At 45.7% G+C, this 12,325-nt stretch overlaps 1 protein-coding gene, 8 non-coding genes and 9 pseudogenes across 9 annotated transcripts in view; 17 read left to right on the top strand and 1 right to left on the bottom strand.

Annotated features, from left to right (window-relative positions):
• Positions 1–12,325, bottom strand: part of LOC140292462 (NLR family CARD domain-containing protein 3-like) — a 596,771-nt gene that overhangs the window by 90,196 nt on the left and 494,250 nt on the right. The window lies entirely within an intron of this gene.
• Positions 5,876–5,984, top strand: LOC140291800 (5S ribosomal RNA; annotated as a pseudogene).
• LOC140316990 (5S ribosomal RNA) lies at positions 6,253–6,371 on the top strand (annotated as a pseudogene).
• On the top strand, positions 6,638–6,756 carry LOC140298209 (5S ribosomal RNA). Its single transcript, XR_011913877.1, has one exon. It is a non-coding gene; the product is annotated as a 5S ribosomal RNA (ribosomal RNA).
• On the top strand, positions 7,026–7,134 carry LOC140268319 (5S ribosomal RNA; annotated as a pseudogene).
• Positions 7,404–7,522, top strand: LOC140299033 (5S ribosomal RNA; annotated as a pseudogene).
• Positions 7,792–7,910, top strand: LOC140298196 (5S ribosomal RNA). Its single transcript, XR_011913865.1, has one exon. It is a non-coding gene; the product is annotated as a 5S ribosomal RNA (ribosomal RNA).
• Positions 8,180–8,298, top strand: LOC140297565 (5S ribosomal RNA). The gene has a single exon (XR_011913289.1). It is a non-coding gene; the product is annotated as a 5S ribosomal RNA (ribosomal RNA).
• On the top strand, positions 8,568–8,686 carry LOC140313715 (5S ribosomal RNA; annotated as a pseudogene).
• LOC140276722 (5S ribosomal RNA) lies at positions 8,956–9,074 on the top strand (annotated as a pseudogene).
• Positions 9,341–9,459, top strand: LOC140298183 (5S ribosomal RNA). Its single transcript, XR_011913853.1, has one exon. It is a non-coding gene; the product is annotated as a 5S ribosomal RNA (ribosomal RNA).
• On the top strand, positions 9,729–9,847 carry LOC140276569 (5S ribosomal RNA). Its single transcript, XR_011909041.1, has one exon. It is a non-coding gene; the product is annotated as a 5S ribosomal RNA (ribosomal RNA).
• LOC140299021 (5S ribosomal RNA) lies at positions 10,116–10,234 on the top strand (annotated as a pseudogene).
• Positions 10,501–10,619, top strand: LOC140298171 (5S ribosomal RNA). Its single transcript, XR_011913842.1, has one exon. It is a non-coding gene; the product is annotated as a 5S ribosomal RNA (ribosomal RNA).
• LOC140300799 (5S ribosomal RNA) lies at positions 10,889–11,007 on the top strand (annotated as a pseudogene).
• LOC140290977 (5S ribosomal RNA) lies at positions 11,277–11,395 on the top strand (annotated as a pseudogene).
• On the top strand, positions 11,668–11,786 carry LOC140312273 (5S ribosomal RNA). The gene has a single exon (XR_011916951.1). It is a non-coding gene; the product is annotated as a 5S ribosomal RNA (ribosomal RNA).
• On the top strand, positions 12,056–12,174 carry LOC140307030 (5S ribosomal RNA). Its single transcript, XR_011915793.1, has one exon. It is a non-coding gene; the product is annotated as a 5S ribosomal RNA (ribosomal RNA).

Genomic DNA, 12,325 nt, shown 5'->3' with positions numbered 1-12,325 from the left:
GAATTAGCTGTACAGAGAGCCCTCTGGTTTAGCCCTCTGTTTGGCCCATTATTGGTTACTATAGAGTCTATGGCGCCGGCTGTGTCTTTACAATAAAGACCAGCGCTGAACTGACTCTTTAACGTGTCTTCAGAAAAGTTTAGCAGAGTCTCGATCATAGCTCTATATGGGTGGGTGGCACTAGACTGTGAAATTAATCTATCACCCAGAGTAACATCGCATTGACTGAATAGTGTATTGAGAGGATAATTGATGAGACCCACAGGTGCGTCGTTCGCCAAGTTTGTGCCGTCTGCATTGGTGATCTTCACGCGTAGATGTAACAAGGTATCGTTGAAATCCAGATACTTTTCACCATCTCCCGGTATAAAAAACTCAATCGGACCATTCTCAGTAATAGCGGATAGAGGCATAATTTCCGTGTAGATCTTATCCTCGATAGAAAGCTGGGTCATAGGGACTGAAAATAAGTCCAGTTCTGCCAGGGTGCACTCAGGGGATTTGTGATGCAAAAGAGCCATGTTTCACTCTCTTTCTCTCTCTATTTATGATTCAGTGGAATATATCCCTGCTCCGTGCAGACTTCCTCCCTTTAGGCTTGATCCTTCCAACTGACTTCTTTCTTTTGAGCGGCCTCACTATTTGTGACCTCCTCACACGTTCACCCGGCGGCCGCTTTCTTGGTCTTCGTGACAGAACCATGATACCCGATCCTTCTTGTCCTCCCGTCTCTGCAGGACCAGAGATCCTTCTCATGGTTTTGCCTATGACATCTGAGGCAATGTTTGTAGCTGCTGTTTTCAGATGAGGCTTAGCTATAGCAAAACCTTTTTTAACAAGGGGGGCTACGAAGCGAAATAATTTTGAAAATATAGAACCTATTCCACGACCGTACATTACAGGTGCTCCATAAAAACCAGGCAGGGTACCTCCGACCTGGTTCTGGTAATAGTTTACGAAGCGGTGAGGATCATCCCTCATGTTTATCTGAACCATGTTGCTTTGTTTTGTCGTCCTCCTCCTGACACAGACACAGACACTGAGGTGACCTCTGACTGAACGTTTGTTTGATAGTGACTAATGAGTCTGTGATCAACCCGTTTTTATATATATATATATATTACCTCTTACTCTCTCTGTGATATTAGAGTGAATGACCATCATTTCATTACGCGTTGTGATATCACGGGTCGGAAGTGTAGTCTCACAACGGTTTTCCCATAAGTAAAATTTACCGGAGTGTTTTGATCCGTTTTAATCTCTATGTGGATGTTTTCAATATGCCTCTTTGCTACAGGTAGATAGTTGACCGGGTTAAAAGTATGCGTAATTATATCGCCAAACTTACCCTCTACTCTAGCTGTTCGCAAGAGCGGGGCATAAGCATCGCCGACTATCTGAGGAGCAACCACATCGCTGTAACAGTAAAGCTGGTAGAAACCTGCTTTTAAATCCATCGGGTAAGGGGCACTCCTTTTATCAAACACGATCCATTTGCCAGGCTCCACACCTAGCATGTAGCTCAGTGGTGGATAAAAACGCAGGTGGTACTGGCCACCTGCCTGATACATGAGTCTATTTTCCACCGTGTTCACGACTAAATAAATATCAGAACCTATTTTTCTAAGGTGACCCTCAATCTCGGCTTTGAGCTGATTCAAATCCTTGAAATGTCCCCATCCTATATTGTGGCGGTAGAAATTTTCCAGCCCCGCTTTCCTCCATTCAAAAAAAGCCTGGTCCTTGGGGGCGTTATGCCATGTGTACGGATAAGAAATCTCCGTCAAGGCAACCTGCCACGAACCTTCCAAATCGATATGCTGGGCTAAATCCACGCGGAAACTGGAACTGGTATTATTCTTAAAGACGTTGAGACTAGCGTTGGAGGGCAGGGTGATATAAAACCCCTCATCCTCCACCGTTCGGTTCATGGTGTAATGTAGCGGGCTAGGAGTAGCGATGGCCCCCTTTATACCTCGTGAAGGTCACTGGCTCTGACCCAGCTGTTGAATTTCTCAGGCCAGTTTTTCCAACGGACAAAAACCTGTTTTACACCCCTGATGTTGCGTCGTTTTAATATCTTCTCCACTTGATACATCTTGTCTTTATTCAGTTTAACTTTTTGAATCTCCTCCGCGTAAAATGAACCTTCAATAGCTTTTGTCATCAAAATCTTTGAGTTTGTACACAGGGGGAGATCGTGCAAGCTGCTCGGTCACTGTAAACACTTCGTCTGTAAAACTTTGTTCATATTTCTTGTCAAACACACCTCGCAGTTTAGATATTCTTACAAGATCTCCTTTTTTAAACTTTATCCTTGAGTCCTTGCAGCATCGATCGCGTGCAGAGCCGTACAGGTTCTGAAAAACTTTAAAGGTGTTTTCTAGAGTCACTTCTACAGGCTTCATTTTGATGCTCGTGTGGTAACTGTGGTTGTAACTTTCCACGAGATCCTGCAGGACGTCGACGTATCGACGTGTGTTATTAGCAGTAAAATATCTCCACATCCTGGTTTTTAACGTGCGGTTAAACCTCTCAATCACAGATGCCTTTACCTCGCTCGGAGTAGCAAAATGCACAACTCTGTGGTTCTCTAATAATGCCTTAAATTTTTTGTTAAAAAATTCTTTCCCGGCATCAGTTTGAAGTTTTTTAGGGGTCTCGCTTTCTCTAAAAACAGATTCAAAAGCCTTTACGACCTCTGCGGCTGTTTTTCTCTTCATAGTGCGAACGTAAGCCTTTTTTGAAAACACGTCAATGACGGTTAATAGATAATTATACCCGTCATTGTACTCAGCCAAGGCCTGCATGTCGCAGAGATCTGCTTGGAATTGTTTTAAGGGGCTGGTGACAAAAACTCTGTTTCTCGGAAAATGTATTCTTGCAGGTTTATGTAGAGTATATGCATCTTGCTCTGATAAGAAGTCTTGCACTTTTTCGCACGCGACTTTCTTACCCGTTTCGTCCTGTACAGCTTTACGCAACCTCTCTACTCCCCCAAAACTACCAGGGTGGATAGGATCGTAGAAAACCTTTTTCATTAATCTCGTTTCAGCCATCTCACCTTATACAAACTCTGGCTTGTAATGACAGAAAACACAAAACGCAAGTATATTTCAACCTTTTATTTTTTCTCTAATGTGTAATAATACACACACGCACACACATACAAATGATCACAAAAAGCAGGAATGCTAGTAATATAGGATTTAAGAAAAGTTAAATGTTATAAAAACATCACACGAATACAATATTAGTCTAAACACATCCGGCTGATGGAAAGAAGGAATGTAACACCCCTCTTTTAACCCTCCCAGAACTTTGTCATGGTTTGAAGCTGCTGCAATTTCTTTACATCATCTCCAATCAACTGCTCGTACATATCGTGTATAGAAGTGTTGATTTGTTTCACCAGAGTTAGTTCGTACAAGTAAGCTTCTGCCACAGCCCTGACTCTGGCATCATCTTCACAAATGTTACGCGCAGTTAGAAGATGTTGAATGGAAGCAACGAATCGTTGATTATAAAGTCTCCGCATCAGAGTGTAGTAATGGTCATGAAAAAAGTCGTCCTCGAGGACATCCTTGCACTGATGTTGGCGTAAACTAGGGTGATCGACACTACACCCGTAGCATGATTCAATCATAAATTTTTTGATGGTCTCGTTCAAGAGGTGTATCACTGCAGTTTTCACAACTTTGATGAAACCTGAGGGGACCCATCCATCAAACTCGTCCTCACCCTCTCCTCCGGCATCCTGAGTGTGTGCAGGGGACCCCTGGCCTGGTGGAAGCTGAGAGTCCTCCATTTCGTTAGATTTAGCTTCCTCCGTTGTTACGGCCACGGTGGATCCTATCGGGTAGAGCGTTAAGCAGCGGTCATCAGGCGCCGAATTTGAGAACTCGATCTCGAGAGAAGAGGAGGAGTTGGAGGAGAAGAAAGACTCAGACGAAGTCGCTGGTGAAGGAGGGTGATACGGCTCCAGGTAGTATCTGTCGCTGTCTGGTGATCCAAACTGCGGTGATGTGGATGTTGCCGAAGGACTCCCTGTATGCATCAATAGCGACGGAGAAGCATTCTCCAGATCGCGGTCAGCGATCTCCTCGCACAATGTCTTCTGGACGCTAGTTCTCATCCTGTTCCTCGTGTTGATCGGTGTATGACCTGTGCTGGAGTGTGTCCTTATAAACCTGAAGGGGGTGTGGTTATTGAGGTTGAGGAGGAGGGTTCTCAGCGGAGGGAGGTCTACACAGCCAGGGTTTTCTTGACTGCTAGAATCTCACCCCAGTTCTGGCAACTGCGGAACAGCGTGGAAACTCGATCCGCTATATCATTCATCTTCTCCACCCAGGCTGCATGAGGTATTGCTAACAGCGTCCTAAACACACCACAGTCAGAGTTATAGCACTCAAGAACAAAAAGATCCCCGTCTTCATTCTCATTAGATTTCCGGTGGCTTGCACGGAAGAACCAACGGCCTGTAACGCCTGTTTTCGATTGCCACACAGCAGTGAAAACCATCCTTGTTTTGGCCAGCTCAGCATCATCCAGAGGATTCCTCAGTCTCGGACTCTCCAGTCTCGGCCGTTTGGCTGCAGACGTTGCCGGGATTTCTTCGGGTTCTTCTTTCACTGTTAACACCTCCTCAGCCGAGCCCATGCCTCCTTCTCTATGACGCGGTATCGCTAGTTTCAACACTCCCCAGTCGTTGGAAGTTAGCATACCCACAGTGGTCAGAGGTCCCGGCTTCTCACCACCCTCGTCAAGCTGATACAGACAGAGGTCACCTGTTTCATACATGAACACATAGCCCCATCTTCCCCGCAGTCCATAAGGCTCCAGTGACCATTCTTCCCGTAGAGACACGGGCGGCGGTTGCTGCGTTCTGCACAGAAACACCATCCTTTTCTTGGGAGCATTAGGTACCAAGGGCTGATCTTCAATTATCGTTACCGGAGTCTCACAAATGAGAGACCGCAGAGCACACGTCCTCTCCGGGGCCTGCGTAGATTTATCCTCTACACTCACTCTGCTTCTTGTCCTCGGCATCTTGAATCAGCTATCTTTCACCCCAAAGTCGTTCTCTACACACTGACTGTCTCAGGGTTTTTATCCTTTTCTCGAAACCCCTCCCCTGTCCACCCATTGGCCCTCAAACCTGGGGGTCGAACAATACCCCACCCCACACATCTAATTATTTTCCCATCTTTACCTTACAGCGACCGGTCTTTGAAGCTGTTAAAATGCTGACCGCTTCTACAACTTAACCTTTTCGATTAACCCTAACCCTTTCTCTTATTTAAACATTCAACTAATATATTTCTCACAACCTCCTGACTTTAGCTGTAATCATTCTTAACCCTAGCCATAAACTCCCCCTTCCTTAGATGTCAAAGATCTCTTCAACAGATGGCTAATCTATGTCAAACAGAGGTCACACGTAAAAATAGCTTGATCGATCGATAAGAGGTCAAAAGTCATATCCCCAGATGTCAGCAAACGGATGTCAAACAAAGGTCACCTGTCATATTAATTTGATTGATCGATAAGAGGTCAGAGGTCACCTGTCAAAATGAGTTTGAGTAAAGGTGTCCTTTTATTTCTCTTCTCTTCTCTCTACCACCTGCATGTCTTTTGTTGCAACGTCTGATCACCCTGTGACACATGAGGAAGTTGGTCATCTTCAGCTGCTGCTGCTGCATTGTTGGCAGACACGAAGTGATCTGAGATTCTCAGTTTCAACTGCAGATAATAATCACATCAGGGATGAAGATGTGCAAACTACATATCAGCCTTTCTCGGCAATTATCTGGTTACATCGAGGAACAGTATGATTCCAGTACCTATATAATGCACATTTGTCACAGTCATTGTTGCTTACGGCCACACCACCCTGAAAATATCTGATCTCGGAAGCCAAGCAGGGTTGGGCCTGGTTAGTACTTGGATGGGAGATTGCTTGGGAATACCAGGTGCTGTAAGCTTTTTCTCTTCTCTCTACCACCTGCATGTCTTTTGTTGAGATGTCTGATCACCCTGTGACACATGAGGAAGTTGGTCATCTTCAGCTGCTGCTGTTTTGTTGGCAGACACGAAGTGATCTGAGATTCTCAGTTTCAACTGCGATAATAATCACGTCAGGGAAGAAGATGTGCCCACTACAAGTTAGCCTTTCTCTGCAATTATCTGGTTACATAGAGGAACTGTATGATTCCAGTACCTATATAATGCACATTGTTCACAGATATTGTTGCTTACGGCCATACCACCCTGAATATACCCGACCTCGTCTGATCCAGGAAGCCAAGTAGGGTTGGGCCTGGTTAGTATTTGAATGGGAGACCGCTTGGGAATACCAGGTGCTGTAAGCTTTTTCTCTTCTCTCTACCACCTGCATGTCTTTTGTTGCAACGTCTGATCACCCTGTGACACATGAGGAAGTTGGTCATCTTCAGCTGCTGCTTTGTTGGCAGACACGAAGTGATCTGAGATTCTAAGTTTCAACTGCAGATAATAATTACATCAGGGATGAAGATGTGCCCACTACAAGTTAGCCTTTCTCGGCAATTATCTTGTTACATCGAGGAACTGTATGATTCCAGTACCTATATAATGCACAGTTGTCACAGACATTGTTGCTTACGGCCACACCACCCTGAACATGCCCGACCTCGTCTGATCTCGGAAGCCAAGCAGGGTTGGGCCTGGTTAGTACTTGGATGGGAGACCGCTTGGGAATACCAGGTGCTGTAAGCTTTTTCTCTTCTCTCTACCACCTGCATGTCTTTTGTTGAGACGTCTGATCACCCTGTGACACATGAGGAAGTTGGTCATCTTCAGCTGCTGCTGCTTTGTTGGCAGACACGAAGTGATCTGAGATTCTCAGTTTCAACTACAGATAATAATCACATCAGGGATGAAGATGTGCAAACTACATATCAGCCTTTCTCGGCAATTATCTGGTTACATCGAGGAACAGTATGATTCCAGTACCTATATAATGCACATTTGTCACAGTCATTGTTGCTTACGGCCACACCACCCTGAAAATATCTGATCTCGGAAGCCAAGCAGGGTTGGGCCTGGTTAGTACTTGGATGGGAGACCGCTTGGGAATACCAGGTGCTGTAAGCTTTTTCTCTTCTCTCTACCACCTGCATGTCTTTTGTTGCAACGTCTGATCACCCTGTGACACATGAGGAAGTTGGTCATCTTCAGCTGCTGCTGCTTTGTTGGCAGACACGAAGTGATCTGAGAGTCTAAGTTTCAACTACAGATAATAATCACATCAGAGATGAAGATATGCCCACTACATATCAGCCTTTCTCGGCAATTATCTGGTTACATCGAGGAACCGTATGATTCCAGTACCTATATAATGCACATTGTTCACAGATATTGTTGCTTACGGCCATACCACCCTGAATATACCCGACCTCGTCTGATCCAGGAAGCCAAGCAGGGTTGGGCCTGGTTAGTATTTGAATGGGAGACCGCTTGGGAATACCAGGTGCTGTAAGCTTTTTCTCTTCTCTCTACCACCTGCATGTCTTTTGTTGCAACGTCTGATCACCCTGTGACACATGAGGAAGTTGGTCATCTTCAGCTGCTGCTGCTTTGTTGGCAGACACGAAGTGATCTGAGATTCTAAGTTTCAACTGCAGATAATAATCACATCAGGGATGAAGATGTGCCCACTACAAGTTAGCCTTTCTCGGCAATTATCTGGTTACATCGAGGAACCGTATGATTCCAGTACCTATATAATGCACATTTGTCACAGACATTGTTGCTTACGGCCACACCACCCTGAACATGCCCGACCTCGTCTGATCTCGGAAGCCAAGCAGGGTTGGGCCTGGTTAGTACTTGGATGGGAGACCGCTTGGGAATACCAGGTGCTGTAAGCTTTTTCTCTTCTCTCTACCACCTGCATGTCTTTTGTTGAGACGTCTGATCACCCTGTGACACATGAGGAAGTTGGTCATCTTCAGCTGCTGCTGCTTTGTTGGCAGACACGAAGTGATCTGAGATTCTCAGTTTCAACTACAGATAATAATCACATCAGGGATGAAGATGTGCCCACTACAAGTTAGCCTTTCTCGGCAATTATCTGGTTACATCGAGGAACAGTATGATTCCAGTACCTATATAATGCACATTTGTGACAGACATTGTTGCTTACGGCCACACCACCCTGAATATGCCCGACCTCGTCTGATCTCGGAAGCCAAGCAGGGTTGGGCCTGGTTAGTACTTGGACGGGAGACCGCTTGGGAATACCAGGTGCTGTAAACTTTTTCTCTTCTCTCTACCACCTGCATGTCTTTTGTTGAGACGTCTGATCACCCTGTGACACATGAGGAAGTTGGTCATCTTCAGCTGCTGCCGCTTTGTTGGCAGACACGAAGTGATCTGAGATTCTCAGTTTCAACTGCAGGTAATAATCACATCAGGGATGAAGATGTGCCCACTACATATCAGCCTTTCTCGGCAATTATCTGGTTACATAGAGTAACCGTATGATTCCAGTACCTATATAATGCACATTGTTCACAGATATTGTTGCTTACGGCCACACCACCCTGAATATACCCGACCTCGTCTGATCCAGGAAGCCAAGCAGGGTTGGGCCTGGTTAGTACTTGAATGGGAGACTACTTGGGAATACCAGGTGCTGTAAGCTATTTCTCTTCTCTCTACCACCTGCATGTCTTTTGTTGCAACGTCTGATCACCTTGTGACACATGAGGAAGTTGGTCATCTTCAGCTGCTGCTGCTTTGTTGGCAGACACGAAGTGATCTGAGAGTCTCAGTTTCAACTGCAGGTAATATTCACATCAGGGAAGAAGATGTGCCCACTACAAGTTAGCCTTTCTCTGCAATTATCTGGTTACATAGAGGAACCGTATGATTCCAGTACCTATATAATGCACATTGTTCACAGATATTGTTGCTTACGGCCACACCACCCTGAATATACCCGACCTCGTCTGATCCAGGAAGCCAAGCAGGGTTGGGCCTGGTTAGTATTTGAATGGGAGACCGCTTGGGAATACCAGGTGCTGTAGGCTTTTTCTCTTCTCTCTACCACCTGCATGTCTTTTGTTGCAACGTCTGATCACCCTGTGACACATGAGGAAGTTGGTCATCTTCAGCTGCTGCTTTGTTGGCAGACACGAAGTGATCTGAGATTCTAAGTTTCAACTGCAGATAATAATCACATCAGGGATGAAGATGTGCCCACTACAAGTTAGCCTTTCTCGGCAATTATCTTGTTACATCGAGGAACTGTATGATTCCAGTACCTATATAATGCACAGTTGTCACAGACATTGTTGCTTACGGCCACACCACCCTGAACATGCCCGACCTCGTCTGATCTCGGAAGCCAAGCAGGGTTGGGCCTGGTTAGTACTTGGATGGGAGACCGCTTGGGAATACCAGGTGCTGTAAGCTTTTTCTCTTCTCTCTACCACCTGCATGTCTTTTGTTGAGACGTCTGATCACCTTGTGACACATGAGGAAGTTGGTCATCTTCAGCTGCTGCTGCTTTGTTGGCAGACACGAAGTGATCTGAGATTCTCAGTTTCAACTACAGATAATAATCACATCAGGGATGAAGATGTGCCCACTACAAGTTAGCCTTTCTCGGCAATTATCTGGTTACATCGAGGAACAGTATGATTCCAGTACCTATATAATGCACATTTGTGACAGACATTGTTGCTTACAGCCACACCACCCTGAATATGCCCGACCTCGTCTGATCTCGGAAGCCAAGCAGGGTTGGGCCTGGTTAGTACTTGGATGGGAGACTGCTTGGGAATACCAGGTGCTGTAAGCTTTTTCTCTTCTCTCTACCACCTGCATGTCTTTTGTTGAGACGTCTGATCACCCTGTGACACATGAGGAAGTTGGTCATCTTCAGCTGCTGCTGTTTTGTTGGCAGACACGAAGTGATCTGAGATTCTCAGTTTCAACTGCGATAATAATCACGTCAGGGAAGAAGATGTGCCCACTACAAGTTAGCCTTTCTCTGCAATTATCTGGTTACATAGAGGAACTGTATGATTCCAGTACCTATATAATGCACATTGTTCACAGATATTGTTGCTTACGGCCATACCACCCTGAATATACCCGACCTCGTCTGATCCAGGAAGCCAAGCAGGGTTGGGCCTGGTTAGTATTTGAATGGGAGACCGCTTGGGAATACCAGGTGCTGTAAGCTTTTTCTCTTCTCTCTACCACCTGCATGTCTTTTGTTGCAACGTCTGATCACCCTGTGACACATGAGGAAGTTGGTCATCTTCAGCTGCTGCTTTGTTGGCAGACACGAAGTGATCTGAGATTCTAAGTTTCAACTGCAGATAATAATCACATCAGGGATGAAGATGTGCCCACTACAAGTTAGCCTTTCTCGGCAATTATCTTGTTACATCGAGGAACTGTATGATTCCAGTACCTATATAATGCACAGTTGTCACAGACATTGTTGCTTACGGCCACACCACCCTGAACATGCCCGACCTCGTCTGATCTCGGAAGCCAAGCAGGGTTGGGCCTGGTTAGTACTTGGATGGGAGACCGCTTGGGAATACCAGGTGCTGTAAGCTTTTTCTCTTCTCTCTACCACCTGCATGTCTTTTGTTGAGACGTCTGATCACCCTGTGACACATGAGGAAGTTGGTCATCTTCAGCTGCTGCTGCTTTGTTGGCAGACACGAAGTGATCTGAGATTCTCAGTTTCAACCACAGATAATAATCACATCAGGGATGAAGATGTGCCCACTACAAGTTAGCCTTTCTCGGCAATTATCTGGTTACATCGAGGAACAGTATGATTCCAGTACCTATATAATGCACATTTGTGACAGACATTGTTGCTTACGGCCACACCACCCTGAATATGCCCGACCTCGTCTAATCTCGGAAGCCAAGCAGGGTTGGGCCTGGTTAGTACTTGGACGGGAGACCGCTTGGGAATACCAGGTGCTGTAAACTTTTTCTCTTCTCTCTACCACCTGCATGTCTTTTGTTGAGACGTCTGATCACCCTGTGACACATGAGGAAGTTGGTCATCTTCAGCTGCTGCCGCTTTGTTGGCAGACACGAAGTGATCTGAGATTCTCAGTTTCAACTGCAGGTAATAATCACATCAGGGATGAAGATGTGCCCACTACATATCAGCCTTTCTCGGCAATTATCTGGTTACATAGAGTAACCGTATGATTCCAGTACCTATATAATGCACATTGTTCACAGATATTGTTGCTTACGGCCACACCACCCTGTATATACCCGACCTCGTCTGATCCAGGAAGCCAAGCAGGGTTGGGCCTGGTTAGTACTTGAATGGGAGACTACTTGGGAATACCAGGTTCTGTAAGCTTTTTCTCTTCTCTCTACCACCTGCATGTCTTTTGTTGCAACGTCTGATCACCCTGTGACACATGAGGAAGTTGGTCATCTTCAGCTGCTGCTGCTGCATTGTTGGCAGACAAGAAGTGATCTGAGAGTCTCAATTTCAACTACAGATAATAATCACATCAGGGATGAAGATGTGCCCACTACAAGTTAGCCTTTCTCGGCAATTATCTGGTTACATCGAGGAACTGTATGATTCCAGTACCTATATAATGCACATTGTTCACAGATATTGTTGCTTACGGCCACACCACCCTGAATATGCCCGACCTCGTCTGATCTCGGAAGCCAAGCAGGGTTGGGCCTGGTTAGTACTTGGATGGGAGACTGCTTGGGAATACCAGGTGCTGTAAGCTTTTTCTCTTCTCTCTACCACCTGCATGTCTTTTTTTGCAACGTCTGATCACCCTGTGACACACGAGGAAGTTGGTCATCTTCAGCTGCTGCTGCTTTGTTGGCAGACACGAAGTGATCTGAGATTCTCAGTTTCAACTGCACATAATAATCACGTCAGGGAAGAAGATGTGCCAACTACAAGTTAGCCTTTCTCGGCAATTATCTGGTTACATAGAGGAACTGTATGATTCCAGTACCTATATAATGCACATTTGTCACAGACATTGTTGCTTACGGCCACACCACCCTGAACATGCCCGACCTCGTCTGATCTCGGAAGCCAAGCAGGGTTGGGCCTGGTTAGTACTTGGATGGGAGACCGCTTGGGAATACCAGGTACTGTAAGCTTTTTCTCTTCTCTCTACCACCTGCATGTCTTTTGTTGCAACGTCTGATCACCCTGTGACACATGAGGAAGTTGGTCATCTTCAGCTGCTGCTGCTTTGTTGGCAGACAAGAAGTGATCTGAGAGTCTCAGTTTCAACTACAGATAATAATC

This window comes from Leuresthes tenuis, unplaced genomic scaffold (assembly GCF_036924035.1).
Source record: "Leuresthes tenuis unplaced genomic scaffold, fLeuTen1.0.hap1 SCAF_1, whole genome shotgun sequence".
NCBI classification, from domain to species: Eukaryota; Metazoa; Chordata; class Actinopteri; order Atheriniformes; family Atherinopsidae; genus Leuresthes; species Leuresthes tenuis.
This window is presented reverse-complemented; position numbering and strand designations above follow the sequence as displayed.